This window comes from Lissotriton helveticus, chromosome 5_1, assembly GCF_964261635.1.
Source record: "Lissotriton helveticus chromosome 5_1, aLisHel1.1, whole genome shotgun sequence".
Lineage (NCBI taxonomy): Eukaryota > Metazoa > Chordata > Amphibia > Caudata > Salamandridae > Lissotriton > Lissotriton helveticus.
In genome coordinates this window covers 1,945,843,063-1,945,860,041 of record NC_136065.1, presented here as the reverse complement: position 1 = coordinate 1,945,860,041, position 16,979 = coordinate 1,945,843,063, and the positions used below count along the sequence as shown (strand labels likewise).

At 50.9% G+C, this 16,979-nt stretch overlaps 1 protein-coding gene across 1 annotated transcript in view; it reads left to right on the top strand.

Annotated features, from left to right (window-relative positions):
• The window catches only part of NPEPPS (aminopeptidase puromycin sensitive), a 1,244,137-nt gene that overhangs the window by 790,254 nt on the left and 436,904 nt on the right, over positions 1-16,979 (top strand). The gene's annotated exons all lie outside the window — the stretch shown is intronic.

Genomic DNA, 16,979 nt, shown 5'->3' with positions numbered 1-16,979 from the left:
CAGCGTCGCACAACAAATCCTGCTTCTCCTCCGTCCACTCCTCCAGAGAGGGACGGGAGACATCTTAACACCATTTGTAGGAGAGTAGGGTCTGCAATCCTATGATCACCCAGATTTTTGCTTTTTGCTGCACTGGTTTACGACTTTCCCTGGCTGTGGGCCTGCTAATCAGACCCACAGCCTAGCTGTTCTCTCTATCCAAATTGTACTCGGGTACTGAATTGGCACTGGGCCCTCTCCAAGTCCCTGTACCCAGGGCTGAGGTGCACCCAGAAGTCTCCCAGGGGCTGAAGCATGTATTGTGCCACCCCTGGATTGACTAACTAAAACTGACACAAGTGGCTGCACGACAGCTGGGGCAAGGTGGTGTACTCACCCTTTGCTTTAGATATAGTATACCTATATCTAACCCTAAAATGGACACACAGATCTCCTATCAGTCACTCCTATGGCAGGCCTTAACAATCCTGAAGGCAGAGTGCTTGGAATCGTGTGAGATGGTGCTCTGGCATGAGCTGAGCCTGTCTGCGGCTTTCGGGATCCATCCCTTAGCCGTTTCCATGATATCGCATACCATATACTCTTAAGTGCATTATAATCCTCGCGGTTATGTGCCAACTCTGGTATCGCTTTATCAAAACATGTCGAGTAAGGTGTCATACGAATTGGAATACTAACCCCTCGCCAATTCTGGCGACGGGGTTAGCATTCCACCCTTCTAGAGGGACACGACATGCATGTAACCTATAACCCGGTTAAAAGTCAGACAGAGCCTTAGCATCCACAAAATGGATGCTGCCACCGAGACACAAGTCTGCCCTCCTGCTGCTGGGAGTCCTCCCAGAGCAGGAGATAAGGACAAAGGGTTTCCTGCCAGGGGCGGTGCCAGCACCGTCCCAGACAGGGTTTTGTGTATTGTAGGTAGGCAGGGCTTTAGAGGAAGGTGACTGCACGTGGCACCCCGGTGCTCACTGTGCATAGGCTGGCTGGAACCAGTTCCAGGGTCACTCCAGACCCTGTGCTGGGGAAAAGCCCGCCAAGGAAGTGGGTGTAACCACCCCCCTCCTAGTCCCACCCCTAGGGCAGGACTTAGTCGCGTGCCAGCCCCCTTTTACAGGATAAAGGTAGAGACTGGCCCCCTTCCAAATCAGATCATCTTTGAATCCTGAAACTACTTTCTGCGAAAGGAACTCAAGACTTCTTCCTAAGATTTCTCCCTTGTGACTAAGGAGTAGTCACCCTGCATCCGCAGGCACCATCTAAGAACACTGCGGTCTGCTGCAAGTCCTTCCTCCGGAATCCGACTGCCCAGCTCGACGAGAACCGGCTTCCCTGGCACCTCTGACCTCTACCCACCTCTACAGCCCAGCTGAGAACCGTGGGTGCGACGAGACCTCAAGGGACCGGCCATCTGCAAGACTGCACGACTTCTTTCCAGCAAGCCCGCCGAGTGAATTCCTGGTGAGTGCTTTGGGGTCCGAGAAGCCCCCACCCTGAGCAGCTCCAGCACCGAAGAGCAGCCCCCCAGCATCTCCACGATCCGCGTGGGGCCCTTCTGCTTTTTACTGCTCACCGCGCTGTTTGGCTACTAGCCCGCTGGCTTGTGGCCTTCCTGACGACGCCCGACGACATTTCTGCTGCTGGTCTGGTTGCTCCAGACTGGCCCTTGCTTCCCTCCATCGGAGAAGTACCCTGGACCCTCCTGGTCCACCCAAGACGCCATTTTAAGTCCACCGCGTGGGCTTGAATTAGCCAAGGCTTGTTGCCCAATCCTGGGTAACTTCGACGCCGACAGCTTCATCCATCGTGGGACAGCTCGCCTCTCCATCCTGGTCGCCGACAACGCCTCCTGGTCCGTGAGATCTGCAGAGCCAGCGTCGCCCACTCACCTAGTCGAGGTGACTTCGCCCGGTGCCATCCTGGTGCCCACTTAATCACTGGCTAGTGATTCAAGAACTTGGTCCCCTCTGCTTTCAGGTTTTCTTCTTCCTTGATCCAGGCTTGGATCCATCGAACTTTTCTTCACTGGTCGCCTGCCAGCAACTTCTTCCTTCCAGGCTCCTGGTCCGGCAACGAGATCCCCGACGTCTTTTCAGACCTATGCAGCTGCAGCCCCTGGGCTAGGTAACTTCGGCACTTCGGTGTCCCAGCATAGCCTCACTATCCAAGGGTCAGGATCCACTGTCGTTTTCTCCCTACCAGGTCGGGTTCGCCCGTGAACACTAACTTTGTGAATTTTAGCCTCCATAGACTTTGTCCCGCATCCCGCGTGAGAGTGCACACTCTGCACCCGAGTCCCCTGGGCCTCCTAGTAGTAATCTAACGATTCCCTAGTCCAGTCCTAGCGATTCCAAAGCCTATTAGAACTGTTACTTACCTGCTAGTAATTCGCATTCCACTTTTAAAGTATATGGTTTTTCGTGCCCCTCGGGCATTTGTGTATAACGTGCTAACTTAAGTATTTTCGTAAGAGTTTTGTTGTGTGCTTAGCTCCCTGTCTCATAAAGAGCCAGGGTAGTCTTGTTATAAATAAATACACTGTTTATTTTCATAACAACTTGTGTGGTGTCCTTTCACTGGGTGTTCAAGGGGTAATGTGATGGTAAAACAGCTGGCTTAACACGCCCTCTAGAGTCTTAGCCTTAGACTGCTCGTATCCATGCTACTAGGATAGCTGGTCTATAAGGTTGACTTACAACCAATCATCAATAAGGGTTGTTTGGGCTGATATATAGTGATCACTAGAATAGTGAGCACTGCACATCAGGCCAACTTCTCACATTGGTGAGCAGCGGTTGGGATTTGAGCTTGCTGTTGTTTTACCACACATGCCCTAAGAATATCTTGTGAAAGATCACATAAGTACTAAAGGTACATATAACTTAGCTTAGAATACTCTGAGTTCTACTGAACCAGCTGTTGTAGCTCCTAGGGCCTAGCACACCCTAAACTACAACTCTAGCAAGGGATCAGTAGGCAAACATATAGTGTAGGTAAGTGCACCACTTACACCTCACTAGAAAAGCATGTCTACCCAGGGAGAATCTACTGAGACTCCCCTGGTCAGTGTTGACCCTCCACAGGTCACTTCAAGATATGCAGCTCTCAGTTTTCAGGAGATGAGACAAATCTGTGTCTCCAGGAAACTGAAGCAGGGGTCTAACCCCACCATTCCCTTTCTGATAGGTCTCTTGGAGACATATGATGCCAGAAAGCTTTCTCAATTACATGAGAACATGCCAGCCTTAGAGGGAACCTCTGGGGACCCAGACCTCCCCAACACTGATTCAGCAGTTGAGGAGGAGGATCAAGAGGAACTCTCTGGGGATGAGGTAGACAAAGGTCTTGAGGTAGTCAGAAGGCTAACTAGGACCAACTTAGACTTACTTGGTGTGAGAAGTTGGCCTGATGTGCAGTGCTCACTATTCTAGTGATCACTATATATCAGTCCAAACAACCCTTATTGATGATTGGTTGTAAGTCAACCTTATAGACCAGCTATCCTAGTAGCATGGATACGAGCAGTCTAAGGCTAAGACTCTAGAGGGCGTGTTAAGCCAGCTGTTTTACCATCACATTACCCCTTGAACACCCAGTGAAAGGACACCACACAAGTTGTTATGAAAATAAACAGTGTATTTATTTATAACAAGACTACCCTGGCTCTTTATGAGACAGGGAGCTAAGCACACAACAAAACTCTTACGAAAATACTTTTAAGTTAGCACGTTACACAAATGCCCGAGGGGCACGAAAAACCATATACGCTAAAAGTGGAATGCGAATTACTAGCAGGTAAGTAACAGTTCTAATAGGCTTTGGAATCGCTAGGACTGGACTAGGGAATCGTTAGATTACTACTAGGAGGCCTAGGGGACTCGGGTGCAGAGTGTGCACTCTCACGCGGGATGCGGGACAAAGTCTATGGAAGCTAGAATTCACAAAGTTAGTGTTCACGGGCGAACCCGACCTGGTAGGGAGAAAACGACAGTGGATCCTGACCCTTGGATAGTGAGGCTATGCTGGGACACCGGAGTGCCGAAGTTACCTAGCCATGGGGCTGCAGCTGCATAGGTCTGAAAAGACGTCGGGGATCTCGTTGCCGGACCAGGAGCCTGGAAGGAAGAAGTTGCTGGCAGGCGACCAGTGAAGGAAAGTTCGATGGATCCAAGCCTGGATCAAGGAAGAAGAAAACCTGAAAGCAGAGGGGACCAAGTTCTTGAATCACTAGCCAGTGATTAAGTGAGCACCAGGATGGCACCGGGCGAAGTCACCGCAGTCAGGTGAGTGGGCACTGCTGGGCTCTGCAGTCTCTCGGACCAGGAGGCGTTGTCGGCGACCAGGATGGAGGTGCGAGCTGTCCCACGAAGGATGAAGTCGTTGGCGTCGAAGTTACCCAGGATTGGGCAACAAGCCTTGGCCAATTCAAGCCCACGCGGTGGACTCAAAATGGCGTCTTGAGTGGACCAGGAGGGTCCAGGGTGCTCCTCTTCTGGAAGGGAGCAAGGGCCAGTCTGGAGCAACCAGACCAGCAGCAGAAATGTCGTCGGGCGTCGTCAGGAAGGCCACAAGCCAACGGGCTAGTAGCCAAACAACGCGGTGAGCAGCGGAAAGCAGAAGGGCCCCACGCAGATCGTGGAGATGCTGGGGGTCTGCACTTCGGAGCTGGAGCTGCTCAGAGTCGGGGCTTCTCGGACCCCAAAGCACTCACCAGTAGATTACTCGGCGGGCTTGCTGGAAAGAAGTCGTGCAGTCTTGCAGATGGCCGGTCCCTTGAGGTCTCGTCGCACCCACGGTTCTCAGCTGGGCTGTAGAGGTGGGTAGAGGTCAGAGGTGCCAGGGAAGCCGGTTCTCGTCGAGCTGGGCAGTCGGATTCCGGAGGAAGGACTTACAGCAGACCGCAGTGTTCTTGGATGGTGCCTGCGGATGCAGGGTGACTACTCCTTAGTCACAAGGGAGAAATCTTAGGAAGAAGTCTTGAGTTCCTTTCGCAGAAAGTAGTTTCAGGATTCAAAGATGATCTGATTTGGAAGGGGGCCAGTCTCTACCTTTATCCTGTAAAAAGGGGCTGGCACGCGACTAAGTCCTGCCCTATGGGTGGGACTAGGAGGGGGGTGGTTACACCCACTTCCTTGGCGGGCTTTTCCCCAGCACAGGGTCTGGAGTGACCCTGGAACTGGTTCCAGCCAGCCTATGCACAGTGAGCACCGGGGTGCCACGTGCAGTCACCTTCCTCTAAAGCCCTGCCTACCTACAATACACAAAACCCTGTCTGGGACGGTGCTGGCACCGCCCCTGGCAGGAAACCCTTTGTCCTTATCTCCTGCTCTGGGAGGACTCCCAGCAGCAGGAGGGCAGACTTGTGTCTCGGTGGCAGCATCCATTTTGTGGATGCTAAGGCTCTGTCTGACTTTTAACCGGGTTATAGGTTACAGGCATGTCGTGTCCCTCTAGAAGGGTGGAATGCTAACCCCGTCGCCAGAATTGGCGAGGGGTTAGTATTCCAATTTGTATGACACCTTACTCGACATGTTTTGATAAAGCGATACCAGAGTTGGCACATAACCGCGAGGATTATAATGCACTTAAGAGTATATGGTATGCGATATCATGGAAACGGCTAAGGGATGGATCCCGAAAGCCGCAGACAGGCTCAGCTCATGCTAGAGCACCATCTCACACGATTCCAAGCACTCTGCCTTCAGGATTGTTAAGGCCTGCTATAGGAGTGACTGATAGGAGATCTGTGTGTCCATTTTTAGGGTTAGATATAGGTATACTATATCTAAAGCAAAGGGTGAGTACACCACCTTGCCCCAGCTGTCGTGCAGCCAGTTGTGTCAGTTTTAGTTAGTCAATCCAGGGGTGGCATAATACATGCTTCAGCCCCTGGGAGACTCCTGGGTGCACCTCAGCCCTGGGTACAGGGACTTGGAGAGGGCCCAGTGCCAATTCAGTACCTGAGTACAATTTGGATAGAGAGAACAGCTAGGCTGTGGGTCTGATTAGCAGGCCCACAGCCAGGGAAAGTCGTAAACCAGTGCAGCAAAAAGCAAAAAATCTGGGTGATCATAGGATTGCAGACCCTACTCTCCTACATGACCCCCCCCCCCCCCAAACTTTGGGACAATAAGCTAACCTTGACCAGGTGAGTCTTCTTGCTCTAAGTGGAAATACCTGGAGAGCCCATCAGCATTGCTGTGATCAGTCCCAGGTCTATGCTCCACTGTAAAATCCATCCCCTGTAGGGAAATGGACCACCTAAGCAGTTTGGGGTTTTCACCCTTCATCTGATTTAGCCACAAGAGGGGCTTATGGTCTGTCTGAATGGTGAAGTGAGTGCCAAACAAGTAGGCCCTCAGCTTCTTCAGGGCCCAGACCACAGCAAGGGCCTCCCTCTCAATAGCTGACCAATTTTTCTCTCTGGGTGTCAACCTCCTACTAATGAAAGCAATAGGCTGATCATTACCATCAAAATTCAGTTGAGACAGAACAGCTCCCACACCCAACTCAGAAGCATCTGTTTGGACAATGAATGGCTTGGAGTAATCTGGACTCTTGAGGATAGGTGCTGTGCACATGGCCTGCTTTAGGTCATTGAATGCTTTCTGACAGCTTGCTGTCCACTGAACTTTCTTTGGCATCTTTTTGCTTGTCAGGTCATTAAGGGGGGTCACTATGGACCCATAATTTCTGACAAACTTCCTATAGTACCCAGTCAGGCCCAAGAAAGCTCGAACCTGAGTCTGGGTGATTGGAGGAGTCCAGTCCTTGATGGCCTGTATCTTACTCTCCAGTGGCTGAACCTGGCCTCCACCTACAAGGTGGCCCAGGTATACAACCTGTGACTGCCCTATCTGGCACTTGGTGGCCTTGATAGTGAGGCCTGCCTTTTGCAGGGCCTCTAACACTTTCCTCAGGTGGACCAGGTGATCCTCCCAGGTGGAGCTAAAGACAGCAATATCGTCAAGATAAGCTGCACAGAAGTCATCCAGCCCAGTGAGGACTTGATTCACCAACCTTTGGAAGGTGGCAGGTGCATTTTTCAGTCCAAAGGGCATTACCACAAATTGATAATGCCCTCCAGGGGTAGAAAATGCTGTCTTAGGTTTGGCTTCCTCAGCTAACCTGATTTGCCAATACCCAGCTGTCAAATCAAATGTGCTTAAGAAGTTGGCAGAAGCCAATCTATCTATAAGCTCATCTGCTCTTGGTATTGGGTGGGCATCAGTCTTAGTGACTGCATTGAGGCCTCTGTAGTCTACGCAAAACCTCATCTCTCTCTTACCACCCTGGGTGTGAGGCTTTGGCACTAGAACTACTGGGCTAGCCCAAGGGCTATCTGAGGGCTCAATGACTCCCAGTTCCAACATTTTCTGCACTTCAGTTTTGATGCAGTCTCTAACATGATCAGGCTGCCTGTAGATTTTACTCTTGACAGGCAGACTGTCTCCAGTGTCAACATCATGGGTACACCAATCAGTTTGGCTGGGTGTCCGCGAGAACATATGTCGAAAGGATTGCAGAACTTGCCTGCAATCCTGTTGCTGATGTTCAGTGAGGCTGCCACAAAAGACAACACCATCAGCTGACCCATCATCAGGATTCTGAGTGAGCAGGTCTGGGAGAGGGTCACTCTCTTCCTCCTGTCCCTCATCTGTGGCCATGAGCAAGCTCATGTCCTTCCTGTCAACATATGCCTTGAGCCTGTTAACATGGAGCACTCTGAGAGGGCTCCTGGGAGTTCCAAGGTCCACCAAGTAGGTAACCTCTCCCTTTTGCTCAATGATGGTGTGGGGCCCAGACCATTTGTCTTTCAGAGCTGCTGGGGCCACTGGCTCCAGCACCCACACCTTCTGTCCTGGCTGGTACACAGTCAGTACAGCCTTTTGGTCATGCCAAGCTTTTTGAAGTTCCTGGCTGGCCTCAAGGTTTTTAGATGCCTTCTCCATATACTCAGCCATCCTGGAGCGGAGACCAAGTACATAGTCCACTATGTTGGTTGCAGGCTTTTTGAGAGGTCTCTCCCATCCTTCCTTCACCAAACACAGGGGTCCTCTTACAGGATGCCCATACAGAAGCTCAAAAGGGCTGTAGCCAACCCCCTTCTGTGGGACCTCTCTGTAAGCAAACAAGAGGCAGGGGATCAGGACATCCCATCTTCTCCTAAGAGGTTCAGGTAGTCCATGAATCATCCCTTTCAGGGTCCTGTTGAATCTCTCAACAAGCCCATTGCATTGTGGATGATAGGGTGTGGTGAACTTGTAGTTCACACCACACTCTTTCCACATGGCAGTCAGATATCCTGACATGAAGTTTGTACCTCTGTCAGAAACGACCTCCTTAGGGAAACCCACTCTGGAGAACACTCCAACTAGGGCTCTTGCCACTACAGGGGCTGTAGTGGTCCTAAGGGGAATAGCCTCAGGATACCTGGTGGCATGGTCCACCACCACCAGTATAAACTTGTGTCCTGATGCTGTCTGGGGTTCCATTGGACCAACAATGTCAATCCCCACTCTTTCAAAGGGAACCCCCACCACAGGTAGTGGTATGAGGGGGGCCTTTGTTGTGCCACCTGACTTACCACTGGCTTGGCAAGTGACACATGAGCGACAAAACTCCTTGGTATTCTCATTCATATGGGGCCAGTGAAAGTGTGAGACAAGCCTGTCCCAAGTCTTTGTCTGACCTAAATGACCTGCAAGGGGAATCTCATGGGCCAAGGTGAGAAGGAAACCTCTCAGAGACAAGGGGATGACCAGCCTCCTGGTTGCACCAGGCTTGGGGTCTCTTGACTCAGAGTACAGGAGTCCATCTTCCCAGTATACCCTGTGGGCACCTGTGGCATTCCCTGCAGCCTCAGCAGCAGCCTGCTGTCTGAGGGGTTCAAGGGAAGGGCAGCTCAACTGTTCCTTCCCCAGGTCTGCTCTGGAGGGTCCCCCTGAGCCCAGAAACTCAACTTGATCAAGTTCAAGCTCTTTAGGCTCAGTTTCCCTCAGCTCTTCTAGATCAGCCTCCTCAGAGACTTGATCCTCAACCTGGGGCAAGGGGGAAGGCAAAGCCTTACCCTTACTGCTCTTCTTCTTGGAAGGTGTCTGGTCCATAATTTCAGGATCCAGCACCTGTTCAGTGGGGCATCTTCTGGCCTGTGACCTAGTCACAGCAAGCACATGTGCTGGCAAGCCTAACATCTCCATGTGAGTCCTCTGCTCCACTTCTGACCATTGTGATGACTCCAAATCATTGCCCAACAAACAATCAACTGGGAGGTCTGAACTGACTACAACTTTCTTTTGTCCCTTCACTCCACCCCAGGAGAAAGCTACAATTGCCACACTATGACTAGTAGTGACATTGGTCACCAGGAAATCAGTACCTGGCATGATCTGTCCAGGGTCCACAAAGTTAGGTGTCACCATGGTGACACTGGCACAAGTGTCCCTATAGGCCTGAGCCATCTTGCCATTAATCAAAGGTGTCTGCCTGTATTTGCCCAAAGTATTGGGACTTATTTCAGGGGACATATCCATATCCCCTGTACAGACAAGGACAGCCTGAGTGAGTGTGCCAACTAAGTTGTCAGACCCCTCAGTACCCAAGGTTAACCCAACTAATGCCTTGGGAGTGACACTACCACTACTGACTGTACTAGGGGGTGCAGTTGCTTTAGGAGCTGTAGTGGCAGGAGTTTGTCCTCCTCCTCTTTTGGTGCACTCACTAAACCAGTGAGATTTACTTTTGCAGTACTGGCACCACCTTTTTGACTGGCCTTCTTGAGTCTTCTTCTTCTGGGAAGCCTGACCCCCACCCTCTTTGGTTTGTTGGGGACCTGGTGAAGACTTCTGGTCATTTTGCTCATTCTTAACATTACCCTTCTGGTCTGCTTTCTTCTGACCACCCTGGTTCTGGTTCTGGTTCTGCTTGATCCTTGTCCTGACCCATTTGTCTGCCTTCTTTCCCAATTCTTGGGGAGAGGTCAGATCTGAATCAACAAGGTGCTGGTGCAGCAACTGGTTCTGACAATTGTTCAAAATTTGTTCTCTCATCATTAGATTATACAATCCTGTGTAATCTGTAACCTTGCTACCCAGCAACCAGCCCTCCAAAGCCTTAGTGGCACAATCCACAAAATCAGACCAGTCCTGAGACTGAGTTTTCTGGGTGTCTCTGAACAGCAACCTGTACTGCTCAGTGGTTAAACCAAACCCATCAACCAGTGTATTCTTCAGGACCTGGTAATTGTTAGCATCCTCCACTCTTGTAGTGAGGAGCTTATCTCTACCTTTACCATCAAAGGAGAGCCACAGTATAGCTGCCCACTGACTCTGGGGAATGTTCTGCACAGTGCAGGCCCTCTCCAGAGCAGCCATCCATTTCTGGATGTCATCCCCTTGCTTAAAGGGGGGCACTATTTTAGTCAGGTGTTTAGTATCTAAACCCTTCTCTCTATCTCTTGGGAGATTGCTGCCACCAGTGGGAGCTAGCCCACTCATCTGCTGCTCTCTTGCCAGGGCAAGCTTCTCTTTGGCCAGGGCAATTTCTTCCCTTTCAATCCTCAGTTCAGCTTGTCTCATCCTAGCCTCATGCTCCTTTCTCTGAGGAGAAGTAAATCTCCTCTGTGGAGGATTCCTTCTCCCCTGAGAAGAGGCATTAGAGTGCAGAGATCTATTGGAGTCCCTAGAAAGAGATCTATCTCTCCTAACTCCAAGGTTAGGCCCACTTCGGGTTAGTACTGGGGGGCCCCCAGATCCTAGCCCAAGTAAGTCTAAGTTGGTCCTAGTTAGCCTTCTGACTACCTCAAGACCCTTGTCTACCTCATCCCCAGAGAGTACCTCCTGATCCTCCTCCTCAACTGCTGAATCAGTGTTGTGGAGATCTGGATCCCCAGAGGTTCCCTCTAAGGCTGGCATGTTCTCATGTAACTGAGAAAGCTTTCTGGCATCATATGTCTCTAAGAGACCTATCAGAAAGGAAGTGGTGGGGTTAGACCCCTGCTTCAGTTTTCTGGAGACACAGATCTGTCTCATCTCATGAAAGCTGAGAGCTGCATATCTTGAAGTGACCTGTGGAGGGTCAACACTGACCAGGGGAGTCTCAGTAGAGTCCTCCTGAGTCGACATGCTTTTCTAGTGAGGTGTAAGTGGTGCACTTACCTACACTATATGTTTGCCTACTGATCCCTTGCTAGAGTTGTAGTTTAGGGTGTGCTAGGCCCTAGGAGCTACAACAGCTGGTTCAGTAGAACTCAGAGTATTCTAAGCTAAGTTATATGTACCTTTAGTACTTATGTGATCTTTCACAAGATATTCTTAGGATATGTGTGGTAAAACAACAGCAAGCTCAAATCCCAACCGCTGCTCACCAATGTGAGAAGTTGGCCTGATGTGCAGTGCTCACTATTCTAGTGATCACTATATATCAGTCCAAACAACCCTTATTGATGATTGGTTGTAAGTCAACCTTATAGACCAGCTATCCTAGTAGCATGGATACGAGCAGTCTAAGGCTAAGACTCTAGAGGGCGTGTTAAGCCAGCTGTTTTACCATCACATTACCCCTTGAACACCCAGTGAAAGGACACCACACAAGTTGTTATGAAAATAAACAGTGTATTTATTTATAACAAGACTACCCTGGCTCTTTATGAGACAGGGAGCTAAGCACACAACAAAACTCTTACGAAAATACTTTTAAGTTAGCACGTTACACAAATGCCCGAGGGGCACGAAAAACCATATACGCTAAAAGTGGAATGCGAATTACTAGCAGGTAAGTAACAGTTCTAATAGGCTTTGGAATCGCTAGGACTGGACTAGGGAATCGTTAGATTACTACTAGGAGGCCTAGGGGACTCGGGTGCAGAGTGTGCACTCTCACGCGGGATGCGGGACAAAGTCTATGGAAGCTAGAATTCACAAAGTTAGTGTTCACGGGCGAACCCGACCTGGTAGGGAGAAAACGACAGTGGATCCTGACCCTTGGATAGTGAGGCTATGCTGGGACACCGGAGTGCCGAAGTTACCTAGCCCAGGGGCTGCAGCTGCATAGGTCTGAAAAGACGTCGGGGATCTCGTTGCCGGACCAGGAGCCTGGAAGGAAGAAGTTGCTGGCAGGCGACCAGTGAAGGAAAGTTCGATGGATCCAAGCCTGGATCAAGGAAGAAGAAAACCTGAAAGCAGAGGGGACCAAGTTCTTGAATCACTAGCCAGTGATTAAGTGAGCACCAGGATGGCACCGGGCGAAGTCACCGCAGTCAGGTGAGTGGGCACTGCTGGGCTCTGCAGTCTCTCGGACCAGGAGGCGTTGTCGGCGACCAGGATGGAGGTGCGAGCTGTCCCACGAAGGATGAAGTCGTTGGCGTCGAAGTTACCCAGGATTGGGCAACAAGCCTTGGCTAATTCAAGCCCACGCGGTGGACTCAAAATGGCGTCTTGAGTGGACCAGGAGGGTCCAGGGTGCTCCTCTTCTGGAAGGGAGCAAGGGCCAGTCTGGAGCAACCAGACCAGCAGCAGAAATGTCGTCGGGCGTCGTCAGGAAGGCCACAAGCCAACGGGCTAGTAGCCAAACAACGCGGTGAGCAGCGGAAAGCAGAAGGGCCCCACGCAGATCGTGGAGATGCTGGGGGGCTGCACTTCGGAGCTGGAGCTGCTCAGAGTCGGGGCTTCTCGGACCCCAAAGCACTCACCAGTAGATTACTCGGCGGGCTTGCTGGAAAGAAGTCGTGCAGTCTTGCAGATGGCCGGTCCCTTGAGGTCTCGTCGCACCCACGGTTCTCAGCTGGGCTGTAGAGGTGGGTAGAGGTCAGAGGTGCCAGGGAAGCCGGTTCTCGTCGAGCTGGGCAGTCGGATTCCGGAGGAAGGACTTACAGCAGACCGCAGTGTTCTTGGATGGTGCCTGCGGATGCAGGGTGACTACTCCTTAGTCACAAGGGAGAAATCTTAGGAAGAAGTCTTGAGTTCCTTTCGCAGAAAGTAGTTTCAGGATTCAAAGATGATCTGATTTGGAAGGGGGCCAGTCTCTACCTTTATCCTGTAAAAAGGGGCTGGCACGCGACTAAGTCCTGCCCTATGGGTGGGACTAGGAGGGGGGTGGTTACACCCACTTCCTTGGCGGGCTTTTCCCCAGCACAGGGTCTGGAGTGACCCTGGAACTGGTTCCAGCCAGCCTATGCACAGTGAGCACCGGGGTGCCACGTGCAGTCACCTTCCTCTAAAGCCCTGCCTACCTACAATACACAAAACCCTGTCTGGGACGGTGCTGGCACCGCCCCTGGCAGGAAACCCTTTGTCCTTATCTCCTGCTCTGGGAGGACTCCCAGCAGCAGGAGGGCAGACTTGTGTCTCGGTGGCAGCATCCATTTTGTGGATGCTAAGGCTCTGTCTGACTTTTAACCGGGTTATAGGTTACAGGCATGTCGTGTCCCTCTAGAAGGGTGGAATGCTAACCCCGTCGCCAGAATTGGCGAGGGGTTAGTATTCCAATTCGTATGACACCTTACTCGACATGTTTTGATAAAGCGATACCAGAGTTGGCACATAACCGCGAGGATTATAATGCACTTAAGAGTATATGGTATGCGATATCATGGAAACGGCTACGGGATGGATCCCGAAAGCCGCAGACAGGCTCAGCTCATGCTAGAGCACCATCTCACACGATTCCAAGCACTCTGCCTTCAGGATTGTTAAGGCCTGCTATAGGAGTGACTGATAGGAGATCTGTGTGTCCATTTTTAGGGTTAGATATAGGTATACTATATCTAAAGCAAAGGGTGAGTACACCACCTTGCCCCAGCTGTCGTGCAGCCAGTTGTGTCAGTTTTAGTTAGTCAATCCAGAGGTGGCATAATACATGCTTCAGCCCCTGGGAGACTCCTGGGTGCACCTCAGCCCTGGGTACAGGGACTTGGAGAGGGCCCAGTGCCAATTCAGTACCTGAGTACAATTTGGATAGAGAGAACAGCTAGGCTGTGGGTCTGATTAGCAGGCCCACAGCCAGGGAAAGTCGTAAACCAGTGCAGCAAAAAGCAAAAAATCTGGGTGATCATAGGATTGCAGACCCTACTCTCCTACACTTGGGCTAGGATCTGGGGGACCCCCAGTACTGACCCGAAGTGGGCCTAACCTTGGAGTTAGGAGAGATAGATCTCTTTCTAGGGACTCCAATAGATCTCTGCACTCTAATGCCTCTTCTCAGGGGAGAAGGAATCCTCCACAGAGGAGATTTACTTCCCCTCAGAGAAAAGAGCATGAAGCTAGAATGAGACAAGCTGAACTGAGGATTGAAAGGGAAGAACTTGCCCTGGCCAAAGAAAAGCTTGCCTTTGCTAGAGAGCAGCAGATGAGTGGGCTAGCTCCCACTGGTGGCAGCAATCTCCCAAGAGATAGAGAGAAGGGTTTAGATACTAAACACCTGACTAAAATAGTGCCCCCCTTTAAGCAAGGGGATGATATCCAGAAATGGATGGCTGCTCTGGAGAGGGCCTGCACTGTGCAGGGCATTCCCCAGAGTCAGTGGGCAGCTATACTGTGGCTCTCCTTTGATGGTAAAGGTAGAGATAAGCTCCTCACTACAAGAGTGGAGGATGCTAACAATTACCAGGTCCTGAAGAATACACTGGTTGATGGGTTTGGTTTAACCACTGAGCAGTACAGGTTGCTGTTCAGAGACACCCAGAAAACTCAGTCTCAGGACTGGTCTGATTTTGTGGATTGTGCCACTAAGGCTTTGGAGGGCTGGTTGCTGGGTAGCAAGGTTACAGATTACACAGGATTGTATAATCTAATGATGAGAGAACAAATTTTAAACAATTGTCAGAACCAGTTGCTGCACCAGCACCTTGTTGATTCAGATCTGACCTCTCCCCAAGAATTGGGAAAGAAGGCAGACAAATGGGTCAGGACAAGGATCAAGCAGAACCAGAACCAGAACCAGGGTGGTCAGAAGAAAGCAGACCAGAAGGGTAATGTTAAGAATGAGCAAAATGACCGGAAGTCTTCACCAGGTCCCCAACAAACCAAAGAGGGTGGGGGTCAGGCTTCCCAGAAGAAGAAGACTCAAGAAGGCCAGTCAAAAAGGTGGTGCCAGTACTGCAAAAGTAAATCTCACTGGTTTAGTGAGTGCACCAAAAGAGGAGGACAAACTCCTGCCACTACAGCTCCTAAAGCAACTGCACCCCCTAGTACAGTCAGTAGTGGTAGTGTCACTCCCAAGGCATTAGTTGGGTTAACCTTGGGTACTGAGGGGTCTGACAACTTAGTTGGCACACTCACTCAGGCTGTCCTTGTCTGTACAGGGGATATGGATATGTCCCCTGAAATAAGTCCCAATACTTTGGGCAAATACAGGCAGACACCTTTGATAAATGGCAAAATGGCTCAGGCCTATAGGGACACTTGTGCCAGTGTCACCATGGTGACACCTAACTTTGTGGACCCTGGACAGATCATGCCAGGTACTGATTTCCTGGTGACCAATGCCAGCAATGTCACTACTAGTCATAGTGTGGCAATTGTGGCTTTCTCCTGGGGTGGAGTGAAGGGACAAAAGAAAGTTGTAGTCAGTTCAGACCTCCCAGTTGATTGTTTGTTGGGCAATGATTTGGAGTCATCACAATGGTCAGAAGTGGAGCAGAGGACTCACATGGAGATGTTAGGCTTGCCAGCACATGTGCTTGCTGTGACTAGGTCACAGGCCAGAAGATGCCCCACTGAACAGGTGCTGGATCCTGAAATTATGGACCAGACACCTTCCAAGAAGAGCAGTAAGGGTAAGGCTTTGCCTTCCCCCTTGCCCCAGGTTGAGGATCAAGTCTCTGAGGAGGCTGATCTAGAAGAATTGAGGGAAACTGAGCCTAAAGAGCTTGAACTTGATCAAGTTGAGTTTCTGGGCTCAGGGGGACCCTCCAGAGCAGACCTGGGGAAGGAACAGTTGAGCTGCCCTTCCCTTGAACCCCTCAGACAGCAGGCTGCTGCTGAGGCTGCAGGGAATGCCACAGGTGCCCACAGGGTATACTGGGAAGATGGACTCCTGTACTCTGAGTCAAGAGACCCCAAGCCTGGTGCAACCAGGAGGCTGGTCATCCCCTTGTCTCTGAGAGGTTTCCTTCTCACCTTGGCCCATGAGATTCCCCTTGCAGGTCACTTAGGTCAGACAAAGACTTGGGACAGGCTTGTCTCACACTTTCACTGGCCCCATATGAATGAGAATACCAAGGAGTTTTGTCGCTCATGTGTTACCTGCCAAGCCAGTGGTAAGTCAGGTGGCACAACAAAGGCCCCCCTCATACCACTACCTGTGGTGGGGGTTCCCTTTGAAAGAGTGGGGATTGACATTGTTGGTCCAATGGAACCCCAGACAGCATCAGGGCACAAGTTTATACTGGTGGTGGTGGACCATGCCACCAGGTATCCTGAGGCTATTCCCCTTAGGACCACTACAGCCCCTGTAGTGGCAAGAGCCCTAGTTGGAGTGTTCTCCAGAGTGGGTTTCCCTAAGGAGGTCGTTTCTGACAGAGGTACAAACTTCATGTCAGGATATCTGACTGCCATGTGGAAAGAGTGTGGTGTGAACTACAAGTTCACCACACCCTATCATCCACAATGCAATGGGCTTGTTGAGAGATTCAACAGGACCCTGAAAGGGATGATTCATGGACTACCTGAACCTCTTAGGAGAAGATGGGATGTCCTGATCCCCTGCCTCTTGTTTGCTTACAGAGAGGTCCCACAGAAGGGGGTTGGCTACAGCCCTTTTGAGCTTCTGTATGGGCATCCTGTAAGAGGACCCCTGTGTTTGGTGAAGGAAGGATGGGAGAGACCTCTCAAAAAGCCTGCAACCAACATAGTGGACTATGTACTTGGTCTCCGCTCCAGGATGGCTGAGTATATGGAAAAGGCATCTAAAAACCTTGAGGCCAGCCAGGAACTTCAAAAAGCTTGGCATGACCAAAAGGCTGTACTGACTGTATACCAGCC